Raw genomic sequence first — 16,607 nt, 5'->3', positions numbered from 1 at the left:
AGGTATTGCAATCTGGTTTTTATTGGCCTACTCTCTTCAAGGATGCCCGTAAGTTTGTTTTGTCTTGTGATGAATGTCAAAGAATTGGTAATATTAGTATACATCAAGAAATGCCTATGAATTATTCACTTGTTATTGAACCATTTGATGTTTGGGGCTTTGATTATATGGGACCTTTTCCTTCCTCTAGTGGGTATACACATATTTTAGTTGATGTTGATTACGTTACTAAGTGGGTAGAAGCTATTCAAACTAGTAGTGCTGATCATAACACCTCTATTAAGATGCTTAAAGAAGTTATTTTCCCGAGGTTTGGAGTCCCTAGATACTTAATGACTGATGGTGGTTCACACTTTATTCATGGCGCCTTTCGTAGAATGCTTGCTAAGTATGATGTTGATCATAGAATTGCATCTCCTTATCACCCACAATCTAGTGGTCAAGTAGAATTGAGTAAGAGAGAGCTCAAATTAATTTTGCAAAAGACTGTTAACAAATCTAGAAAGAATTGGTCCAAGAAACTTGATGATGCATTATGGGCTTATAGAACTACATATAAAAATTCTATGGGTATGTCTCTGTATAAAATGGTTTATGGTAAAGCATGTCACTTACCTCTCGAATTAGAACATAAGGCATATTGGGCCATTAAAGAGCTCAATTATGATTTCAAACTTGCCGGTGAGAAGAGGTTGTTTGACATTAGCTCACTTGATGAATGGAGAACCCAGGCCTATGAGAATGCCAAACTGTTTAAAGAAAAAGTTAAAATATGGCATGATAAAAGGATAGAAAAGCGTGAGTTCAATGTAGGTGATTATGTATTTCTATACAACTCTCGTTTAAGATTTTTTGCAGGTAAACTTCTCTCTAAATGGGAAGGTCCTTACGTTATCGAGGAGGTCTATTGTTACGGTGCCATAAAAATCAACAACTTTGAAGGCACAAATCCGAAGGTGGTGAACGGTCAAAGAATTAAACATTATATCTTAGGTAATCCTATAAATGTTGAAAGTAACATTATTGAAACCATAACCCCGTAGGAATACATAAGGGACACTTTCCAGAATGTTTCAGACTCCGAAAAGGAATAGGTACGTGGTACGGTAAGTAAACCGACTCCAAAACAGTTCTAATGGCAATTTTCTCCGTTTTGGAATATTTAGAAAATAGGAAAATAAGAAGCAGACCGGAAGGGACACGACGCTTCCACGAGGGTGGAGGGCGCGCCCTACCCCCTGGGCGTGCCCCCTGCCTCATGGGCACCTCATGTGCTCTCCGGACTCCGTTTTCTTGCACGATACTTCTTTTGGTCGGTAAAAATTCATTATATAATCTCCCGAAGGTTTTGACCACCGTACCACGCAAATATCTCTTGTCTTTGTTTTGAGCTATTTTTCTCACAGATCTAGGTCGTCATGTCGTCTTCAAGTGCCCCCAAGGACAAGTTCTTCGAGAAGGTCATCAACCCCTACCTCGCGGAGGTGCTGCAACACCCTCAAACCATTGAGATGCGTGAGGGGTTGTTGCACATCCGTGATGCTGAGGGACAAAGGAGGACCGGAAGCACGGAGGCAAGGCTCGAGGCATTGGAGCAACAAGTTTTCAAGTGTCAGGAGATGGTGTAGCATGGACTCAACTCCAATCACATTATGATCACGGAGTTCACCAACAACCACAAGCTGGACGTTAAGGACATTGGGGAGGCCATCTTCAAGCTTCATGAGAAAATCGAGCACCTCCAAGCCCAGATCTACGACCTGCAAAACCAAAACTGTGAGTATGAATATAGATTCAAGAGGATGAGTTTGGCTGCAGATTTGAGGATTCAGGAGACTCGATCATCCTTCTATGATGGTGAGCCTATGCCTTGGAAGAGGGACGACAAGCCTACATCATCAACAACTCCACCTTCTTGACCAACAAAGAAGAACTGAGTATCTGGTATGGGAACTCCCCTTGGCAAGTGCCAAGCTTGGGGGAGTGCCCCGGTATCGTATCACCATCACTTTTATCTTTACCGTTTTTCTTAGTTTGATCCTTTTGATAATATCTTGATTTAGTCGAATAAAGTTTTACTATGATCTAGTTGTGAGTTTTGCTTTATGATCCCTCTATGTAATCGAGTCCCGAGCTATATATAATAAAGATTAGTGTTGAGTCAAGGGCTTGATTATTTTGCTATGATCTTGAGAGAATAAAATAAAAAGAGAAAGAATAAAAAGAAACAATGAGATCATATGGATCTTATGGAGAGTAATGACTTCACATATAAGAGTATGATGAATAAAAGTTGTTGAGAGTTGACAAACATAGTTTTGGTCATCGTTGCAATTAATAAGAAGTAATAAAGAAAGAGAGGTTCACATATAAATATACTATCTTGGACATCTTTTATGATTGTGAGCACTCATTAAAGTATGATATGCTAAAGAGTTGATGTTGGATAAGGAAGACAACGCAATGGGTTATGTTTTCTTTCGCCTGAGATAAATTATATTGCCATGGATCATCCAACATGTTGAGCTTGCCTTTCCCTCTCATGCTAGTTTGCACCAAGTAGAGATACTAATTGTTCTTCCAAATATCCCTAAACCCGTTTTTGCCTTGAGAGTCCACCATACCTACCTATGGATTGAGTACGATCCTTCAAGTAAGTTGTCATCGGTGCAAGCAATAAAAATTGCTCTCTAAATATGTATGACTTATTGGTGCAGAGAAAATAAGCTTTATACGATCTTGTGATATGGAAGAAATAAAAGTGACGGACTGCATAATAAAGGTCCATATCACAAGTGGCAATATAAAGTGATGTTCTTTTGCATTAAGATTTTGTGCATCCAACCATAAAAGCGCATGACAACCTCTGCTTCCCTCTGCGAAGGGCCTATCTTTCACTTTTATCTTCTACCTCACATAAGGGTCATGGTGATCTTCACCTTTCCTTTTTACATTTTATCCTTTGGCAAGCACAATGTGTTGGAAAGATCCAGATACATATAGCTAATTGGATGTGAGTCTGCATGAACTATTATTGTTGGCATTACCCTTGAGGTAAAACATTGGGAGGAAATACTATAAGCCCCTATCTTTCTCTGTGTCCGATTAAAACTTCATACCCATAAATATTGCGTGAGTGTTAGCAATCGTGAAAGACTAAAATATGGTTGAGTATGTGGACTTGCTGAAAAGCTCTTATATTGACTCTTTCCTATGTTATGATAAATTGCAATTGCCTCAATGACTGAGATTAGAGTTTGTTGCTTCTCAATGAAGTTTATGATTCATACTTGAAATTGTGACTGAATTGTTACTTTAGTATAAGAGATCATATGACAATATATATATATGTTGTTGTTCTATGATGCCCTCATGTCCGTATTTTATTTTTATCGACACCTCTATCTCTAAACATGTGGACATATTTTTCGATTTCGGCTTTCGCTTGAGGACAAGTGAGGTCTAAGCTTGGGGGAGTTGATACTTCCATTTTGCATCATGCTTTTATATCGATATTTATTGCATTATGAGCTGTTATTACACATTATGTCACAATACTTATGCCTACTCTCTCTTATTTTACAAGGTTTACATGAAGAGGGAGAATGCCGGCAGCCAGGATTCTGGGCTGGAAAAGGAGAAAATATTAGAGACCTATTCTTCATAGCTCCAAAAGTCCTGAAACTTCATGGAAGCTATTTCTAGAATATATAAAAATACTGAGCGCAAGAAGTTCCAGAGGGGGGCCACACCCGGGCCACGAGGGTGGGGGCGCGCCCTACCCCCCTGGGCGCGCCCCCTGCCTCGTGGGCCCCCTGGTGGCCCTCCGATGCCCATCTTCTGCTATATGGAGTCTTTTGTTGAGAAAAAATCATAAGCAAGCTTTCGGGACGAGACTCCGCCGCCACGAGGCGGAACCTTGGCGGAACCAATCTAGGGCTCTGGCGGAGCTGTTCTGCCGGGGAAACTTCCCTCCGGGAGGGGGAAATCATCACCATCGTCATCACCAATGATCCTCTCATCGGGAAGGGGTCAATCTCCATCAGCATCTTCACCAGCACCATCTCATCTCAAACCCTAGTTCATCTCTTGTATCCAATATTTGTATCCAAACCTCAGATTGGTACCTGTGAGTTGCTAGTAGTGTTGATTACTCCTTGTAGTTGATGCTAGTTGGTTTACTTGGTGGAAGATCATATGTTCAGATCCATTATGCATATTAATACCCCTCTGATTATGAACATGAATATGCTTTGTGAGTAGTTACGTTTGTTCCTGAGGACATGGGAGAAGTCTTGCTATTAGTAGTCGTGTGAATTTGGTATTCGTTCGATATTTTGATGAGATGTATGTTGTCATCCCTCTAGTGGTGTCATGTGAACGTCGACTACATGACACTTCACCATTGTTTGGGCCTAGAGGGAGGCATTGGGAAGTAATAAGTAGATGATGGGTTGCTAGAGTGACATAAGCTTAAATCCTAGTTTATGCGTTGCTTCGTAAGGGGCTGATTTGGATCCATATGTTTCATGCTATGGTTAGGTTTACCTTAATACTTTTGTTGTAGTTGCAGATGCTTGCAATAGGAGTTAATCATAAGTGGGATGCTTGTCCAAGTAAGGACAGTACCCAAGCACCGGTCTACCCGCATATCAAATTATCAAAGTACCGAACGTGAATCATATGAATGTGATGAAAACTAGCTTGACGATAATTCCCATGTGTCCTTGGGAGCGCTTTCCTTCATATAAGAGTTTGCCCATCCTTGTACTTTGCTACAAAAAGGATTGGTCCATCTTGCTGCACCTTATTTACTTTTATTACTTGCTACTCTTTACCAATTACCTTATCACAAAACTATCTGTTACCGATAATTTCAGTGCTTGTAGAGAATACCTTGCTGAAAACCGCTTATCATTTCCTTCTGCTCCTCGTTGGGTTCGACACTATTACTTATTGAAAAGGCTACGATAGATCCCCTATACTTGTGGGTCATCACATACCTACCTATTATGGCATTTCCATAGCCATTCCGAGATATATTGCCATGCAACTTTCCACCGTTTCGTTTGCTATGACACGCTTCATCATTGTCATATTGTCATGCATGATCATGTAGTTGACATCGTATTTGTGGCAAAGCCACCGTTCATAATTTTTTCATACATGTCACTCTTGATTCATTGCATATCCCAGTACACCGCTGGAGGCATTCACATAGAGTCATATTTTGTTCTAAGTATTGAGTTGTAATTCTTGAGTTGTAAGAAAAAAAGTGTGATGATCATCATTATTAAAGCATTGTCCCAGTGAGAAAAGGATGATGGAGACTATGATTTCCCCACAAGTCGGGATGAGACTCCGGACGAAAAAAAGAGGCCAAAAGAAAAAAAAAAGGAAAGAAGGCCCAAATAAAAAAATTAGAGAAAAAGAGAGAAGGGACAATGTTACTATCCTTTTTCCACACTTGTGCTTCAAAGTAGCACCATGATCTTCATGATAGAGAGTCTCCTATGTTGTCACTTTCATAAACTAGTGGGAATTTTACATTATAGAACTTGGCTTGTATATTCCAATGGTGGGCTTCCTCAAATTGCCCGAGGTCTTCGTGAGCAAGCAAGTTGGATGCACACCCACTTAGTTTCTTTTGTTGAGCTTTCATACACTTATAGCTCTAGTGCATCCGTTGCATGGCAATCCCTACTCACTCACATTGATATCTATTAATGGGCATCTCCATAGCTCGTTGATACGCCTAGTTGATGTGAGATTATCTTCTCCTTTTTTGTCTTCTCCACAACCACCATTCTATTTCCACCATAGTGCTATATCCATGGCTCACGCTCATATATTGCGTGAAGATTGAAATTTTTTGAGAACATCAAAAGTATGAAACAATTATTGGCTTGTCATCGGGGTTGTGCATGATTTAATACTTTGTGTGATGAAGATAGAGCATAGACAGACTATATGATTTTGTAGGTATAACTTTCTTTGGCCATGTTATTTTGAGAAGACATGATTGCTTAGTTAGTATGATTGAAGTATTATTATTTCTATGTCAATATTGAACTTTTATCTTGAATCTTTCGGATCTGAACATTCATGCCACAATAAAGAAAAATTACATAGAGAAATATATTAGGAAGCATTCCTCATCAAAAATTCTATTTTTATCATTTACCTACCCGAGGACGAGCAGGAATTAAGCTTGGGGATGCTTGATACGTCTCCAACGTATCTATAATTTTTTATTGCTCCATGATATTATATTGTCTATTTTGGATGTTAATGGGCTTATTTTTACACTTTTATACTATTTTTGGGACTAACCTAATAACCGGAGGCCCAACCCAAATTGTTGTTTTTGCCTATTTTAGAGTTTCACCGAAAAGTAATATCAAACGGAGTCCAAACGGGATGAAACCTTCGGGAGCGTTATTTTTGGAACAAACGTGATCCAGGAGACTTGGAGTGGACGTCAAGAAGCAATCGAGGAGGCCACGAGGCAGGGGGCGCGCCCACCCCCTGGGCACGCCCTCCACCCTTGTGGGCCCCTCGTTGCTCCACCGACCTACTTCTTCCTCCTATATATATCCATATACCCCGCAAACATCCAGGAGCACCACGAAACCATATTTCCACCACCGCAACCTTCTATATCCAAGAGATCCCATCTTGGGCCATTTCCGGAGCTCCGCCGGAGGGGGCATTGGTCACGGAGGTCCTCTACATCAACTCCATGGCCCCTCCGATGATGTGTGAGTAGTTTACTTCAGACCTTCGGGTCCATAGCTAGTAGCTAGGTGGCTTCTTCTCTCTCTTTGGATCTCAATACAAAGTTCTCCTCGATTCTCTTGGAGATCTATTCGATGTAATCTTCTTTTGCGGTGTGTTTGTCGAGATCCGATGAATTGGGGGTTTATGATCAAGTTTATCTAAGAACAATATTTGAATCTTCTCTGAATTCTTTTATGTATGATTGGTTTATCTTTGCAAGTCTCTTCGAATTATCAGTTTGGTTTGGACTACTAGATTGATCTTTCTTGCAATGGGAGAAGTGCTTAGCTTTGGGTTCAATCTTGCGGTGCTCGATCCAAGTGACAGAAAGGGAACCAACACGTATTGTATTGTTGCCATTGAGGATAAAAAGATGGGGTTTACATCATATTGCATGAGTTTATCCCTCTACATCATGTCATCTTGCTTAAGGCATTACTATGTTCTTATGAACTTAATACTCTAGATGCATGCTGGATAGCGGCCGATGTGTGGAGTAATAGTAGTAGATGCATAATCGTTTCGGTCTACTTGTCTCGGACGTGATGCATATCTACATGATCATGCCTAGATATTCTCATAATTATTCGCTTTTCTATCAATTGCTCGACAGTAATTTGTTCACCCGTCGTAATACTTATGCTTTCTTGAGAGAAGCCACTAGTGTAACCTATGTCCCCCGGGTCTATTCTCCATCATACAAGTTTCCAATCTACTTTATTTTGCAATCTTTACTTTCAATCTATATCATAAAAATACCAAAAATATTTATCTAATTATTATCATCTCTATCAAATCTCACTCTTGCAAGTGGCCGTGAAGGGATTGACAACCCCTTTATCGCGTTGGTTGCGAGGTTCTTATTTGTTTGTGTAGGTACGAGGTGACTTGTGTGTGGTCTCCTACTGGATTGGTACCTTGGTTCTCCAAAACTGAGGGAAATACTTACACTGCTGTACTGCATCACCCTTTCCTCTTCAAGGGAAAACCAACGCAGTGCTCAAGAGGTAGCAATGCTCGACCTTTCGATCTTAGTGTTCCGAGGCCATATCTGTATATGCTAGACTCGTGAAGTTTAACCCGACTATTCCGCGTGTGCAAAACTGGCTTGCACCCGTTGTATGTGAACGTAGAGCTTATCACACCCGACCATCACATGGTGTCTCGGCATGATGAATTGTCGCAACAGTGCATACTCAGGGAGAACACTTATACCTTGAAATTTAGTGAGAGATCATCTTATAATGCTACCCTTGAACTAAGCAAAATAAGATGCACAAAGGATAAACATCACATGCAATCAATATAAGTGATATGATATGGCCATCATCATCTTGTGCCTTTGATCTCCATCTCCAATGCACCATTATGATCACCATCGTCGCCGGCTTGACACATTGATCTCCATCAAAGGATCGTTGTCGTCTCGCCAACTATTTCTTCTACGACTATCGCTACCGCTTAGTGATAAATTAAAGCAATTACATGGCGATTGTATTTTATACAATAAAGCGACAACCATATGGCTCCTGCCAGTTGCCGATAACTGTGTTACAAAACAGGATCATCTCATATAATAAAATTTAGCATCATGTCTTGACCATATCACATCACAACATGCCCTGCAAAAACAAGTTAGACGTCATCTACTCTGTTGTTGCAAGTTTTGCGTGGCTGCTACAGGCTGAGCAAGAACCGTTCTTACCTACGCATCAAAAACCACAACACGGTATAGTGATTTCTTTTTGATCTTCAGAAAGAACCCTGTTCATCAAATCCGATTCAACTAAAGTTGGAGAAACTGACACCCACCAGCCACCTGTGTGCGAAGCACGTCGGTAGAACCAGTCTCGCATAAGCGTACGCGTAATGTCGGTCTGGGATGCTTCATCCAACAATACCGCCGAATCAAGAATCAACTAGTGACGGCAAGCAATATGTATATACCCACGCGAGACATTGGTAAATGCCCGATCTCACCCGGAACCATTCTGATGTCCAAATATAGTCATCCAATATATCGATCTTTATGTCTCAACCATTTCGAAACTCCTCGTCATGTCTGTCACCATATCCGGGACTCCGGACTACCTTTAGTTCATCAAAAAACATAAACTCATAATATGATCGTCACCGAACGTTAAGCGTGCGGACCCTACGGGTTCGAGAACTATGTAGACATGACCGAGACACGTCTCTGGTCAATAACCAATAGCGGAACCTGGATGCTCATATTGGTTCCTACATATTCTACGAAGATCTTTATCAGTCAAACCGCATAACGATATACGTTGTTCCCTTTGTCATCGGTATATTACTTGCCCGAGATTCGATCGTCGGTATCTTAATACCTAGTTCAATCTCGTTACCGACAAGTCTCTTTACTCGTTCTGTAATACATCATCCCGCAACTAACTTATTAGTCACAATGCTTGCAAGGCTTATAGTGATGTGCATTACCGAGAGGGCCCAGAGATACCTCTCTGATACTCGGAGTGACAAATCCTAATCTCGATCTATGCCAACTCAACAAACACCATTGGACACACCTGTAGAGCACCTTTATAATCACCCAGTGACGTTTGGTAGCACACAAAGTGTTCCTCCGGTATTCGGGAGTTGCATGATCTCATAGTCATAGGAACATGTATAAGTTATGGAGAAAGCAATAGAAACAAAATAAATGATCATCGTGCTAAGCTAATGGATGGGTCAAGTCAATCACGTCATTCTCTAATGATGTGATCACGTTAATCAAATGACAACTCATGTCTATGGTTAGGAAACGTAACCATCATTGATTCAACGAGCTAGTCAAGTAGAGGCAGACTAGTGACACTCTGTTTGTCTATGTATTCACACATGCACTAAGTTTCTGGTTAATACAATTCCAGCATGAATAATAAACATTTATCATGATATAAGGAAATAAATAATAACTTTATTATTGCCTCTAGGGCATATTTCCTTCACTTGTGTGCTATCAAACGTCACAACATAGATGGTGATTATAAATATGCTCTACAGGTGTCTCCGGAGGTGTTTTTTGAGTTAGCATAGATCAAGATTAGAATTTGTCGCTCCGAGTATCAGAGAGGTATCTCTAGGCCCTCTCGGTAATGCACATCACTATAAGCCTTGGAAGCAATGTAACTAATGAGTTAGTTGCGGGATGATGCATTACGGAGTAAAGAGACTTGCCGGTAACGAGATTGAACTAGGTATGATGATACCAATGATCGAATCTCGGGCAAGTAACATACCGATGACAAAGGGAATGACGTATGTTGTTATGCGGTTTGACCGATAAAGATCTTCGTAGAATATGTAGGAACCAATATGAGCATCCATGTTCCGCTATTGGTTATTGACCGGAGATGTGTCTCGGTCATGTGTATATAGTTCTCTAACCCGTAGGGTTCGCGCGCTTAACATTCGATGACGATTTGTATTATGAGTTACGTGTTTTGGTGACCGAAGTTTGTTCGGAATCCCGGATGAGATCACGGACATGATAAGGAGTCTCGAAATGGTCGAGGGGTAAAGATTCATATATTGGAAGGTTATATACGGACACTGAAATGGTTCCGAAGAGGTTCGAGGATTTTTCGGAGTACCAGGAGGTTACCAGAACCCCCCGGGAAAGTTAATGGGCCTAATGGACCATAGTGGAGAGGAGGAGGCAGCCACAGGAGGTGCCCCCCCAAGCCCAATCCGAATTGGACAAGGGGTGGGGGGCACCCCCCCCCCTTTCCTTCTCTCTCTCCCCTCTTTCCCCTTTCCCCCTCTTCGTTGGAAGGAAGGGGGCGAATCCTACTAGGAATGGAGTCCTAGTAGGACTCCCCCCCTTGGCGCACCCCTCCTAGGCCGGCCACCTCTTCCCCCTCTCCTTTATATACGGGGGCGAGGGCACCCCAAAGGCACAACAGTTGTTCTCTTAGCCGTGTGTGGTGCCCCCCTCCATAGTTTACTCCTCCGGTCATAGCGTCGTAGTGCTTATGCGAAGCCCTGCGTGGATCACATCGCCATCACCGTCACCAAGCCTTCGTGCTAACGGAACTCTCCCTCGACCCTCTACTGGATCAAGAGTTTGAGGGACATCATCGAGTTGCACGTGTGCTAAACACGGAGGTGCCGTACGTTCGGTACTTGGATCGGTTGGATCGTGAAGACATTCTACTACATCAACCGCGTTAACCTAACGCTTCCGCTTTCATTCTACAAGGGTACGTGGACACACTCTCCCCCTCTCATTGCTATGCATCTCGTAGATAGATCTTGCGTGATCGTAGGATTTTTTTTTTGAAATTGCATGCTACGTTCCCCAACATCCACCCCCTTCTCCATTTGAGAGAGATCCATCAGAACGTGCATACACTTCCACTACTCATTTTCCGAGCGAGAATCACCTACTCATGTGTTGAGACCAAGACATTCCAATCCAACCATAAGAATCTTGATCTCTAGCCTTCCACAAGTTGTTTTCTACTCAAATCATCTTTTCACCATAGCCAAATCTGTGTGAGAGAGAGTTGACTATTGGGGAGACTATCATTTGAAGCACAAGAGCAAGGAGTTCATCATTAACACACCATCTATTATCTTTTGGAGAGTGGTGTCTCCTAGATTGGTTAGGTGTCACTTGGGAGCCTCCGACAAGATTGTGGAGTTGAACCAAGGAGTTTGTAAGAGCAAGAAGATCGCCTACTTCATGAAGATCCACCCGAGTGAGGCAGGTCCTTCATGGGCGATGGCCATGGTGAGATAGACAAGGTTGCTTCTTCATGGACCCTTCCTGGCTGGAGCCCTCCGTGGACTCGCGCAACCATTACCCTTTGTGGGTTGAAGTCTGCATCAACGTGGACGTACGATAGCACCACCTATTGGAACCCGACAAAAATCTCCGTGTCTACATTGCGTTTGCCTTCTCCAAACCTTTCCCTTTATCTTCATATGCAATGTTTTACTTTCCGCCGCTACACTTTTAGAATTGCATGTGTAGGTTGATTGCTTGACTTGTGCTAAGTTGCTAAAATCTGCCAAGACTTGAAATTGGGAAAATGTTAGATTTTTATTTAGTCAAGTAGTCTAATCACCCCCTCTAAACCTACTTTCAATCCTACAATTTGATGACACACGAAGTGAGCAAAGATGAACCTGAACGAAACCGTGGTGCCGACCGAAGGAGCAAAAAATGTAGTCACCAACAGGGAAATGGAGAAGCTAAACTAGAGGTTCGTCAATTTCTGGTGGGAGACGAAGAACCTTGATCAGGCGGTGACCTTCCTAACACATATGATGGCGCTTGCAGTAAAGATAAGCGAGGTTAGCAACTTACTGTCTATGTTGAAACCGTTCTCCGAAATGCTTTACTGCCAATTCGACTTCATTTTCTAAGTGTTGGAACCGTTCGGACATGTGAGCAATGGAACCATTTGGACATGTGAGCGATGGAACCATCTGTACATGTGAGTTGTGGTCAAAACAGAATCGGGAACCATTGGCCACATTTTTACTTTCTATTCAGTAAGATTGGTGAAAACATGATGACTCCATGTACGGAAAAATATTATCTCAATCATGCTATATGATTGATAATAACTGGTAACTTCTTCAAAGAATAATGGTTCACAATGGTTACTCCAGTTGTCTTTTTTTTGAAAGATACAGCTTTTCGCTGGCATTTCATTGATAAGCAGGAAGCAGTGGGAAAAAAGGTGGAGAGAGGATCCAGGGGATCAGAGGGCTTGCCACAGATCGGCAATCCTCAAGCAATAAAAATCTAGGGTTTATATCTCATGGTGGTTCCCCGAAGGGGCTCTCAATGCAGGATGCACCTGCGGCTCGCCAAAGCTCGATGCAGTCTGTGATCCTTCTGGTGATGTTGGAGGCCCTTGGGGTGCTTTTCCTGAAGGTGGCGTTGTTTCGTTCATGCCATATCTCCCAGCAAACCAGCAATAGCAGCATGTTGGTGCCTTATCGCCATCTTGCTGTGGCCCTGTCCAGGGCGGCCAGCGCAATGGAGGAGTGCTGGAGGTCACGCCAGCTCGCAGCTAGAGCTAGCGAGGCGCAGCCCGTCCATAAGCTTATTGTTTCCCAAACACCCTAGCCATTGGGCACTCCCAGAACAGATGCTTCGAGGATTCAAGGTTTCGAGTGCACAATTGGCAGAAGTATTCGTTCTTCCAGCCGCGGTGTTGAAGTTTGTCGTTGCACCACAGCCTGTTTTGCAGCATGAGCCAAACAAACATCTTGATCTTCCTGAGGGCCCAAGCACTCCATATGATCTTGCCGAAAATCGAGGTCGTCATGCCCTGGAATTGCACCCGATAAGCTGATGCTGCCGAGTATTCGCCCGTCCGCTCGAGGATCCATCTAATGGAGTCGGAGGTGCCCGCCTGCAGTTCGCCGGCTACGCCATGGAGCCGTCTATGCAAGATCAGGACGTCGTGGATCAGATGTTCAGTAAGGCCATGAGCTAGGTCCTTGATCCAGGTGTCATCCGCCAGGGCCTCCTTCACTGTCCTGTTCTTTCTCCGGGCATGCAGAACCAACCATGGGAATTGCTGGGCGAGCGTTCCCGGTCCCATCCAATGAGAGTGCCAGAAGGACGCCGTCGTGTCGTCGCCAATGCAGACCAAGGTGGCCGCCGTGAAGAGGGAGAGGTCGTCATCGTTGCAAGGCAGGGGCGAGCCCACCCATGGGCACTCAGGGTGGCACCATGCGAGCCAGGGCCAGCGCAGGCGAAGGGCACGTCCAAACCGCGAGAGGTCAGGAACTCCCAGGCCTCCTTTTTCTGTTGGAGTGCAGACTGCTACCCAGCTAACTTTGCAACTTGCGCCGGAGATTTCCTCGTCTTGCTTCCAAAGGAAGTGGCGGCGACATTTGTCGATTTCCTTGAGGATCTTTTTTGGCACCTTCAGTACTGTGAGTGCAAAGGTGGGCATGGTGCTGAGAACGTAGCGGATCAGCACGCGCCGCCCCGCGATGTGGATTAGGTTTCTCTTCCAGCCTGCCAGCCGAGCCTTGATCCTATCAATGATGAATTGTAGGTGCACTAGCCGAAGTCGGCCAGTGATGAGTGGCAGACCCAGGTATTTGATCGGAAAAGGGGCGATTGAGCCGCCGAAATTGTGCAGCACATGTGCGAGGTCTAGGTCGTTGCAGCTGACCGGCGATGCCGTGGATTTTTCTGTGTTGATGCTTAACCCTGTAGCGCGTCCGAATTGGTGTAGGATGCCCAGGAGAGCGTCGACCTCCTGACGGATTGGGTTGATGAAGACAACCACGTCGTCGGCGTAAAGACTCACCCTGAGCTTCAACTCGCGGCCAGGTATCTGTTGTAGGAATTGTAGCTCGACCGCTTTTGCCAACAGGTGGTGCAGAGGGTCTATGGCAAGGATGAAGAGAAACGGTGAGAGCGGGTCGCCCTGGCGAAGGCCGCGATGGTGAGAAAAGTGGCGGCTCAGCACCCCGTTTAAAGAAACCGCCGAGGACACCGAGGAGAGGAGGAGGGCCACCCAATCTCACCAGCGCGCGCTAAACCCTAGCTACTGTAGCAACTCTAGCAGGTAGTCCCACGAGACCGTGTCGAACGCCTTCTCGATGTCGAGCTTCATGAGCAGTGCTGGCGTTTTGCGTCGATGGAGGTGGCGAATGGTGTTTTGCACATAGAGGTAACTATCATGGATGCATTTGGTTTTGAGGAATGCCGTTTGCGCCGGAGAAACGATAGTGTGGATCACCTTCGCCAGCCTCATGGAGAGGACCTTGGATATTAGCTTCGCTATTGAATGGATCAGACTAATCGGACGGTAGTTCGTGATCGCGGCCGCTCCGTCCTTCTTGGGGAGGAGAACGACCATTGCCCGGTTGATGGCGGCCACATCCCCACCGGCAAGGTGATAGAACTGGTGGAAGACTGCCATGACGTCTAGCTTAATGATCATCCAGCATGTTCGGAAGAATGTTCCGTTGAAGCCATCCGGTCCAGGCGCTTTTTCCTGCGGAGAAGCACAAATCCCTGCCAGACCTCCTCCTCCGAGAATGGGTTATCTAAACCTACAGCCGGCAGCGATGGAAGATTGAGCGAGTTCCAGGCAATAGTGGTGTCTCTGGCTGGCGCCGCTCCAAGTGAGGAGTTGAAGTGGTCGTAGATGGCGCTGGCATTGTCGCTATGTGACGTGACGATGGAGACTGGCGTGTGGATGGCGTGGATGAAGTTTTTCTATCGCCTAGCGTTGATTTTGGCCTGAAAAAGGCCGATTGGACTTCACCAGCCCGCAGCCAAGTGATGCGCGAGACCTGGCGCTTTCTGGCTCTCTCGATCGCCACCAGCCCTAGGACGCGGAGCTTGAGCTTCTTCCGGAGAGAGAGCTCGCCGGCAGAAAGTTGTCTATGTTCTTGGGCGGTGTCAAGGCGGAGGACAACTTCATTTGCAATCTGCAGCTAGAGGCGAGTGTTGCTGAAAAAACCCTTTGCCCATATTTTGAGATCATTTGCCACCCTATCTAGTTTTACACGGATGCGCTTCTATGCACAACTAGAGGCAACGGGGCGATCCCACGCATGTTGCACCGTTTCGTGGAAATGGGGAAAGCGCGGCCAGAAGGATTCAAACCGAAAACGAGCCGGTCGGCGTGGTGCAGTTGTTGCGGCGAGCAGAAGGGGGCAGTGGTCGGAGCAGGACGTTGAAGCGGCATGCAGGAGGAAGGTTGGGAAGATGGTGTCCCAGGCGTTGCTGCAAAAGAACTTGTCGATGCTGACAAGAGTCGGATCATCGCGCTCATTACTCCATGTGAAGCGGCGGTTTTTGCATCTAATCTCTCGAAGTCCTGCGGCGTCGATCGCCGCGCGGAATTTTCCCATCATTCTACGGTTGATGTTGCTATTGTTCTTGTCACTAGCCTTGTATATGAGGTTGAAATCTCCATTGATGAGCCATGGGTCATTTGGTGGCGGCGCCGTCCTAGCTATTTCTGACAGGAACTCGTCCTTTCTGCCATCGTCGACGGGGCCATACACCATGGTCAGCCAAAACGTTGTTGCTGTTGACCTCAGGGTGACGCGAGCAGTGATGGAGAAAAGGCCGATGGCATGCGACTGTACATCTACAGCAGAGCTGTCCCAGAAGATTGCAGCCCCTCCCTTGGTACCGGAGGCGGGGAGCACAACGCAATCGGTTAGTCTTGTACCGCCGACGTCCTTGACAAGGGGGCGATTCCAGGTCTCGATTTTGGTCTCCTGGAGGCAAAGGATGGCTAGCCTATGAGCTTCTGCTGTTTCGCAGACAACTGCGCGTCGCGCCGGCGTGTTTAAGACACGGATGTTCCAACTCATGATGGGGCAATTTGTGTCAATCATTAAACACTATGAAGCTGCTCCGACGACTACGAATATCATTAAGAAAAGACGGGTACACCTCCTCGCGATCCGGGGGTTGCCGGCGGCCACCAATAGGCCCCAATATCCGCCGGCAGACGGCAGCGCCTCTACGCCTACTACAAGGACAGCAACAAACTAGACCTAGCTCAACCCAGCCGAACGCTGGGCGTCGCCGGAGCGAACTACAACATGAACGCACTAACATGGGGAAAGCATGGCCTCCGGGGCCTCTCCGTCAGGGCCCTGCATGTCGGCCGCCACCCGCAGCGCGGCCGGGTCGAGGTTGGTAAGCCTAGCGATGGTGTGGATGTCGGTGTCGGACAGCGGCTCGTTGAAGCGCTTGATGAGGGCCTCGGCTTCCTTCGCGGTCATAGCTTCCTTCGGACCGAGGATGCTGAGGCCATGGATGATGCGGAGGGTGGCGCGCTGGCTGACGGGGACCG

This window comes from Triticum urartu, chromosome 5 (assembly GCF_003073215.2).
Source record: "Triticum urartu cultivar G1812 chromosome 5, Tu2.1, whole genome shotgun sequence".
NCBI lineage: Eukaryota > Viridiplantae > Streptophyta > Magnoliopsida > Poales > Poaceae > Triticum > Triticum urartu.
This window is presented reverse-complemented; position numbering follows the sequence as displayed.